This window comes from Musca domestica, unplaced genomic scaffold (assembly GCF_030504385.1).
Source record: "Musca domestica strain aabys unplaced genomic scaffold, Musca_domestica.polishedcontigs.V.1.1 2, whole genome shotgun sequence".
Classification (NCBI taxonomy): Eukaryota; Metazoa; Arthropoda; class Insecta; order Diptera; family Muscidae; genus Musca; species Musca domestica.
The window spans coordinates 1,701,157-1,711,438 of NW_026712249.1; positions in this window are offsets into that span (position 1 = coordinate 1,701,157).

Sequence of the window (10,282 nt, forward strand, 5' to 3'; positions counted from 1 at the left end):
GTTGAGAATTTTTCGGATATGATTTAGTCGAAACTTTTTTATATCTTTTTTTCTACACTGGACGGCCTTCTTTTATAATTCTCCAATCGATACAATGATAAATTTCAAATGTCGGGTGCATGTATTAAAATTGTATGAACTGTGGGTGGAAAATAGTGCTATTTGTTAACTCTATAGAAGTTTCCAGTGCAAAGGTCTTAAATTTTTCGACATTAATATTATACCCAGAAGACAATGCTTGTAACAATTTTGAAAACATTTTTATCAATTCCAAACAACAAAAACATATTATATGTCACTAGCACCATAAAACTGATAAAATTGCAGCGAAGTCACTTCAGTATATAGAGCATAACGTACACATCTGACAAAATCTGAAAGTTAAATTAGCACTTTTAGAATCTTATTACCATTGCTAATGGCGAGAAAAAAAATCACATTGGAGGATTTAGGGGGGAAAGCAGTTAAAACTTTAACTGAAATTCAATTTTATTTTCAAAATTATCCTAAAGGCAACTCAGAACACTCGCATCTTCTTTATTATACGCAACTACTAAACACACAAATTACTGCACTAAAAATAAGTCAATGCTCTGCTTGCTTTGCTTTTCAATAATTATGCTAAGATTTGTCATTTTAGAATGTATTTAATTTTGTAATACAGTTCTATTTTTACTCCAATTTATTCACTGGTCCCACTGAAAAAAGAAGCTAACAACATTTTCTCTTTTTTATGCTATTCTCGAAGTGGGCCGTTAGAATGAATTATTATGTTTTCTAAAAAGCTTAACCCCTTAAGAGTTCATGTGTACACATTTGACAATGAATATCTGATTTTCATTTTTTGGATTTTGGCCAATGGCAGCGACCACTGTGCAATGGTAGTGTTGTCTTGATCTCGCTTGCTGATGAGGAATAAATCATTAGATTCGCCCAAAACATCCCTTATCGAAATAACGGATTTAGAGCCTAGGTCTCTTTGGGTCAAATCCGTTTCAGGACATTTGGAGTCGATCTAGCGATATCCATCCGTTCGTTCGTCTGTCTGGCTAGTTGGTGCGCACGATGACTCTCGAGGGGAGTATCTGATTTAGTTCAAATTTTGTACATAGTAATATTATTGTCAAACTTAGATCGAGTTTGGATATGGGCGATATCGGTCAACTCCATCTCACAAAAGTCGAAATTTCCAAAAAAAAGTTTTACTGCTCAGAAAGAGAAAGTAGATCAAATACCCCCCCCCCAACATTGGTAAACATTTTGAATAATCGATTATCTTCAAATTATTAACCCAAGGTGTGGTGTGAAATTGAATTTATCGGTCGACTCTTTCTAGTACCTCCCCCACAAAAAATCCAAAATATTGAATATCTATTAATGTCATAAAACCCGAAATTAACAACCGATTATATTGAGACTTCACACATCCCAATATTTTTATCAACACAAGATCTTCTATAAAAATAATAGAGAACGGACCATTCCTTCCGATACCTCCCCCCACAAAGGGTCAAATTTTTGAATAACCAAAGCGATTATAAAATCCGATATAGGAATCCGGTTCTCTTCATATTTCACACCACCCATTATTTCTATTCACACAAGATCTGCTGCGAAAACGGGATATATCGGTCCACTCATTTTTCTTCCAATTTTTAACGATTAAAAAATTAAACATATATAATTTGTGAAACAACTCTTTTCTTCTGGCGGGATAGGTATCTGCTTTCAAACCACACGAAAATGTAAATGTATATTCACCAATTTTGAAATTATCATAATTGCATTTTTACGAAAATCATAAAAAATTGTTTTAAAAACATCTGCAAATAAATCCGATCACTGATAAGATGTTGGCGCAATAAACCACCTCTAGACAAAAAAAAATCAACTTGGAATTGTGCAAACAAACCATTTTTTCTAAAAATGTAATTAAATGTGGAGATGGATTTACGACCAGGGGAATCATAAGAAAGTATGTCAGAAAGCTGCCTCCGAATATGTACGTATTCCGGTCTATTCACAGCCCCCCAAAAAGGGCATTTTCCTCTCAACAATTTGAGTTTGCGTATGTATGTGCATACCTGTACTCCTTCTATTACTTATGCTACATACATGTTCACACGCATGTATGTATGTCGAGCTTTCAGCAGATGAACTTGTAAAATAAATGCTATTGTTACAATGAAAACGCATTTCAAAAGTTGTCCCAGTGAATGGAAGCCAAGTCAACAAGAACCGAGCCAAGCAGAGCTGAGGAAAATAATTCGAAAGTTATTTGCTTTAGAATTCAAAAGTCAACAGTCATTGTTATGCATGAGGCAACTCATGAAATTATACCGAAGTTCTTGTTCTTGCTATTGCTGTTGTTGTTATTGTTGTTCAAGATTACAACTTAACATTGTTCAGTGCCGACGACGACTCCTGTGCACTCTCGCACTCGGATGTTTTGTGATGTCGCCTGTAACCGGTAACAGGTGTTGGCCCGGAACTGGCAACAAAATCCAAGTGGCATTGCGTCATTATTCATCAGTGTCCGCTTGGCATGTTCGGTTCTGTCGTTGTTGTCTAAAATACATACATCCGATTGGAGTGCGGGGGTGTGTGTGTCTGTCAAAGGCAAACTGACAAGTTGATGTGATTTAATTTAAGAAGAGAAAACTGTCATCTGCTGGTCGTCTAGCTGTGTAAGTGTGTGTGTGTGTTTTCGGCACACTCTTGCCTCTCCCGGTCAATTTGCATTCAAACCAACTTGTGCTTGCACATAACGAAGTTAATATTAAATGGCATGTAAAGACATGTTTTGCATTTCATTGTCTTTGAACATCAACTTCATCCTCACATTGGCCTCTGCTGAGGAAATAACAAATCTGACAAATCCTTTTGGGCGGACACATCAGCATTATGTGAGTAAAGAAGAAATAAAAACAATATGTTCTCCCGCTCTGGTCTATTTTGAGAGCCAATGTCAAGCTTGTTTTGTTGTTACATTCTCTTCCATTCTTCTGTGGCACAAGTTGTAAAAGAGGAAATGATTAAATAACTCGGTGCCAGTCAGTCGACTTATGACCCACACCAAACCAATTGTACAGGGAGACTAAGGCTAAGAGATGTTGTGGCTTCCCGAAATCAACAACTGTGCCTGGATTGTTAACTCAATTTGCCGTTCGTTCAGACCCACTAGATCCTGGGGTATTATGTACTTATCCTGCTGGCAAACAAACTTACCCAACAAATAATGTCTTGTCCAGGTTACGACACAAATAATAGTCATAACCCCCTTCTCCGTTCACATGCCTACTGCGTGCCACTGCTGCTGCTCACCCCCTCTCATCAACATTCATTCACGTAGGCACATAATTTATTTCGCATTCTTGAAACCAAGGATGAACCGAACCCCAATCCATTGCTGCCCCCCTGGTTGGGTTCCTGGTTTGACTTTCATGTGTGCCAAACGAAGACATATCCGCTATTTTCATACATAGCTTCGAGGAAAGACCAAAGGAGGTCGAGGAGGAAGACTGCGAAACAAGAAAAAAACCGTCGAAACGTAAAAATGAAAAGAAATTCGTAGTTTTATTGATTGTGGCAAAAGGACTTTAAACAAGTCTTAAATTGCCACTTAAAATATAGACACTTTGATTGTTGAACTCCAAAGTGGCCGGGTTGGTCAATTGCCCCGGAGGCAAACGAAATAAATTGGCTACAGCTGATGGAGATGGGTCGTTGCGGCTTGGCTTAGTCAACTAGCGGGAGGGTCGCTGCATGCCATGAATGCTCCGAAAAATATCAAATTTGAATGGAAAAAGTTTTCTGCTGCCACTGTTTCTGCTCTGCTCGTCCTGAACAAATTTATGAAAAATATCCGAACTTTTTAAAGGTTAACAAAAGAATTTTTCATTTGAGTTTTGTGTTGCTTTCTGGTTCATTTTGTTGTTGTTGTTGTTTGCTACTTTTTCTCTTCTACTTTTGGCAGAGCAAAAGAAAATATTTTGCAAAACTTTAAATCGTTTCATCTCCTGCCACTGAAACTGATAGAGCAACAGTAACAGTTCGGACTGGATTCATGTGCACATCGAATGCAATATACATAAGAATGTATATGTGTACATATGGTCACAAGAGGACACATCCAAGTTTATTGGGATGGACCAATGCGTTGAAACGGTCTGAACAGGATGTGAACTGGACCAAAACAACTGAAATTGTTGCTCATTTTTAAGTACAACATCGTTCCCAACATAGATGCAGCTCCACATATGTAACTTAAGAAACAAATATGACAAATATCATTCTCAGCGGCCGAAAAGTAGGTCCCTTCGTAATAACAGTTTCAGGCCTCATATTTTACTGTGTTTATCCGGCCGATGCAAACGTTAAGTCGTGATGGATACATCCGATGTGGTTTAGATTTTGAGCATTGTAATTGGTCAATCATCATCGGTCCATCTCCTCAAATTTTTAAAAAATCATATATCTCGCTCATCGTAATCTTTTGTGGAAATCTTATCTCCCCACCAATAATGGACAACATCGGCGAATAAAATTGACAATGTCGTTGCCCTTCCCTCATAAAGGAGGTAATATGTAGAATTATAAACCAATATTCTATGAACTATATATGTCTGATTACTTCTACCAACACCAGATCTAGTGTTCAGTTGGGATGTAATGACCAAATATGGAAAAATCCATAATTTATTATAAAGTTAAGATATATTTTCCAAACTTTGGTTTTTTAACACTTGTATGAATCTTAGGCATGTTGCCTCCGAAATTTCGTATGATCATGAAAATGCGATATTAATAACCGACATTTTCAAACTTCGCTTCACGTTTTTAAGTTTTGTTATGAATTTCTGCTGCCATTCACATTTTTTTTGTCCAACACTGTTGGAATTTTAAACATACGTACACCTATCGCCAATACTCCTTCTTCGACATAATTTCAAACGGAAACCATTCAACTTGCAAATCCTGACTGATTTTGATTTTGCAACGTTGCTCAAAACTATTGACACACATCCGAACATTTTCAAACGACAAAAAACGAAGGTTTACATTAAGGCGATGTTTTAAAATGAGATTTTACATTCGAGACACACTGACAGCCATATAGCATCTTGGCGGGAACGTTGGTTGATTTTGATTTGATGCGATGTCGTTGGCGTTGTCGGACGCTTTATTTATTCATCAATTTCTTCATAGCCTCTGAGGGTTTTTTTGCGAAAATTATGCCATGAATATATTAAAAATGTATGTCTCTATGTAAATATACTCGTAATTTTTCTTTTATGGAGATTCTTTGGAAAATATTTGAATATAAAATGTTTCTTCCACGGAAGACGTACAATATAGGTTATTATGAGATAAGGTTGATGTGAAGATAAAATAGTCATTTTTAAAATCGACGTTTTTTATTTATTTATTTATTTATTTTTTTTTTTTTTTTTGGTTTCACATTGCAATTAATTACAGAGCAACCGGAAACTCTGCGGGTTGGAAAATTCAAATTGCAGGTTATAAATACTATAAATTCTTCAAGTGTATTTACCCACACTTCATCCCATATAGAAAAGTTGACCAGTAATCGTCACTTTTAGGATTTTCAATCTTTCAACATTCTGAGTGAAATCTTTCAATTGCAGAAAAATGTTCAGATTCCAATTTTTTTTAGTTTTCGAAATAATAAACAACAATAGAATTTGTTTTTATTAAATAAGCAAAATTTGCAACTTTACTACCATTTTCCAATGCTCGGCATGTTTATTTGCCAGTAAAGGTATTTCAGTAAAAAAAATATTATTTTGTATATTTTTTCATTTCTAATAGTGTAAAACAATTCTATATTACTAATTCACAGTTTAATCCAAAATTTGAAATTAATTTCGTTTCTAAATAGTTTATTTAATTATCATTCTAAACCAAATATATGTAGAAAATCAAGAATAGTATGATTGCCATCAGAAACGTATGGATTTTCAACTAAAATAAAAATTAGATTAAATAAAAAAGAAAAATTAACTTTTTTCATCTTTGGAATTTGTGAATTGATCTTTTTCATTTAGATAGCCAACATTTTTTTTTTTTTTTCAAAATAAAAAACCTGCTTAATTTAGAAAAGTTGGTCAAAAAAACACAAATAATAGGAACTGCCTATTTTTTATTTGAGTAGTTTTTGGATTATTTTTTAATACTTTTCTCAAGTTTTGGTGAAATTTTTTCTAGTAATCGGCACCCTCTGCCGACTACTGGCAAATCTCTTTTTTTTTCTATTCCTAATGTCGGCATTAAATAATATAACAGAAAAATGCTTAATTTGTATTTTTATTAAGTTGTAAAACGATCTGTCGGCTGTTATTTACTAAATTTAAATTTAATTTACTTAAATCGATTATTAAGTTGACGCCACCACTAATTTTTTCTTTACAAACAAGCACTATCGCACGCGTTGGAAGACACTCACTGACGAAAACCGTTATTCTCTCGTAGTAAATGATCGAAACTCATTGTTTTTTTACAGAAAGAGAGCAGAGAACACTGTTGACGTTTTTCGCAATTATTTCATAATTTAATCAATTCTATTCTTAATTATTTAAGTTTAAATTTCAAAACTGCCGACTACTGGGGCATGCCGAACTTAGGCGCACTTACCCTACCACTACCTTGAAATTGTTGCACAATGTAATTTAATTGAACGTCATTGTATGATATTCGAAATCGTACAGCAAAAACACATCTCATTTCTGGAGCCTTGATGTTTGTGTCCCATAAAATACGATCATAAATCGATTCTTTTGTCATACTTTAAAACTCTAAACTGAATTCCCGTTCGATGATGTATCAACAGCTGAAGTGCATTGTCTCGGAAAATATTGTTTTTTTGAACTTGGCTAAATATTTATTTCGCATCGATGTTTAGGAGACTCCCAACACAGGCAGCGCCATGAATGTCGGCAACAGCTGAACACATACCAATGTTCGAACCCAAGAACTCTGAAAACTTAAACCCGCACATAACTAACTATAACTCATATTTCTCCGGGCTTATGTGAGGCACATTGTTCAATTTAAGAAGTTTTATAAAATTAACAGTTTTCCATGTTTCGCCAACGCTCGTCGTTGTCAGAGTGCTGTTGACTTAACCCTGTGGAGTGTTGTTGACTTAACTCTGCATCAACAACACCTTAAGAGGAAGCTGTCTAGGAAAAACCCAAAGAATTTTATGCAATTTATGCACATTTGCTCTAACACACACACACACGCATGCACACCAACACCACACACACTCGCTTCGTTCGAGCAGCTCCCCCAGAGAACAAATATCTTGTTCGAGCAAATAGTTTTTACCTTTAGTTTGTGGGGGTAAATTGCTTAAATTTGACAATTATGGTTCGCAATTCCTGTAGCACTTCCTCATATATCATTCCGCATATTTGCACGGCATGCCATGCCAGGAACAGATGGCGAATGGCATCTGCTGGAACTCTGGCGCACATTCAAACAAGAGTACCAGACAAACAACTACGACTACAAGTAGGTTGGGAGGACTCCATGACTGATAGTTATTCATGCCGAAAATCCCAGCGATATGTATGCTCTCATAAAATGTGAATGTAGGTGCGTGTGTACGTGTGCGAGTACTCAACAGAATCTTTTGCACCAATTTGGTCAGTAAAGAGTAAAATGTGTGGAAATGTTGGCCATAGCTGAACTTTGCATCGCCCATATCGCGGGTGCATTCTGCCAATAACCAACCATTCATCTCAGTTCGGTCAACGATTTTGTTCTTTTCTGTTGGCTGTCCATCAGCCTGTCAAAGGCCACTTCGAATGCAGAAGTATTCCGCAATAATGGCACATAAGCGTATCATTCATTGGGCAAGCGTTGGCCTGACGTGATATGGCATGTAATCTGAAAGTGAAACTCGCGTTGGAACTATATACGTGCCAATTGGGTTCCTGGCCAATTTTCGGCAGTCATGCCCTAAATAATGAGTTATTTTTAGACCAAATAAGTAGAAATAAATACTTAAAAAGTGCTTTCATACCAATTAACACTATTTGTTGGGGTATTACTAATTTGACCCAAGATGTTATATAGGGATCTTCCTATATCAAAGAGCTGAGTCGAACTAGCTAACACGCTACAGCTCGCAATCACGAAAAAGTTGCGAAATATTGCTTAGAATAGGGGTTAAGGTCAGAATAGAAACCTATTGTATTAAGTAGTTGAAAAGAACAGAAATAGACTTGTTTTATTTTGCACTTGCGCTACAGGTCACAATTAAACCAACTGAATTTTGGAATTTTTGAGAGCAGCCTACCATGGATGGTCGTCGGATAATATTTAGAGCGATATATGACCAAAGTCTCATCTAAATATTACGATGTGTGAATATCAGATTTTTATAATTTTTTTTTTTGAAAATTTGTTGGATAATCGTTTTTGAGGTACAACAAAGATTCATAAAGGTAAACAGTATGCAAAAGTAAAAAGTCGGTAGTGTCCGGCTATATGATACCCTACACCACTATGCATATTTTGTAGAGCTCCCGTAACAAAATAATTTATTTAAAGTATATCGTACCACCTATTAAGTTTGGTTTTAGAGCAGTATAGTTTGCTTTCAGAGGGAGGCATATCCAATTCTGAACCGATTTTCTCTAAATTTGACGGAGACATTGTTATATTTTATACCAAATAAGGTTGCTATAGATATCACTTTGAGATGGATTATATTAAAAAATATATATATATATATATCGGAGCCAAGTTCCACAAAAGGGAAATGTACGTCCCGAAATTCACTCCATTTGGGCTGATATTACCCATTATTTGCACAAAGAACCTGATAAAGAGCCGATCTTGATAAAATTTGCAAAGGTATTTTCAAACTCTACAAGATATCTGGTACCAAATATCATTGTTGTTCAAAGTATATTACGAATGTGAGGGACTTAGAAACCAAATCGGATGAAACATATATATGCGAGCTAAAGCTATATCTAAACCGATTTCCACCAAATTTGATGTACTTGCTTCTAGAATGAATTCGGTCGGATGAGCCAAAATTTTGGCCATTCGCTTGAAGATATATATGGCACCATGAAAACCACATGGACAGACCGACTGACATGCATAAATCGACTCAGAAAGTGATTCTATTAAGACCCTCAAAAGTAACTATTTATCAATATGGGTTTACTGGGATTTTATGGTCAGGTTAATTAAATTCGTTTATTTTCATTTAATTAACCTGACCATAAAAGCCCAATACACCCATCTTGAATAATCTCAACATTGGTCAACAAAATACACTTCTGAAGTAACTAGTTATCTATCTCGCTTCCTTCTCCATGTTACAAACAAATGCACAAAGACATTATATGGTGTGTAGGGTATAAAAATGAAATTGCAAAAATTATAAAAACAAATTAACACTCGAAATAAAAGCTATAAAAAACTGTTGAGTCAAATATAACGCAAACAATGATTTTCAATGTAATTTTAATTAAAAACAAGTAAGCAAAGGCTACAGTCGAGCGGGGCCGACCGTTGAATACCCTACAACACTATAATAAACGATACTGTTTATATAGGCGAGATACTCGAAAGAATTCCACAAGATATTGTGACAAATAATAAAAGAAAACCATCAGGTTTCCTTCTGTTATTTTCGAATAATAGCAACTTAAACTAATTTCCTCATTTCCAATTTATTGGTACATGTTGCACGTAAATGGTCTTCCTAGATCTGGAACCAATATTTCCCAAAGACCTATAATCTCTCAGAAGTGGCAAAAGATTAACATTTATTATTGGTTTTTGACTGAAACGCATCTATATGAGATACAGCCATTTGACTATATTCTTCAACGAAATCAGCGTTATCGAAATAGCCAGAAGTGCGTCTTTCCTGTATTTGTGAATTCTCCAAAAAGTCACTGGAATGGAAATTTTCGTATTTTGTCTACAAAAGTTGGCAAACTATTTCAAACATTGAATATTTTTGGATGCCCATCCAAAACTGCTTGGCTTTTGTAATGTCCGGTAACCCCCATTCAAATGTGCGTGAAGATCGGGCGATAATTACGACCTGCTGACAATTTTGCTGTTTTTTGGTCCATTTCAACCCCTAAATATATGGCGATCATCTCCAAAAAGAGTAGGCTTCTATTCTGACCCTCATCTTATCCCCATGCAAAATTTCGTAAGGATCGGGCCATAATTACGATCTGTATATGATATCCTGATATCCTAACTACTTAGTTTTGTTAGC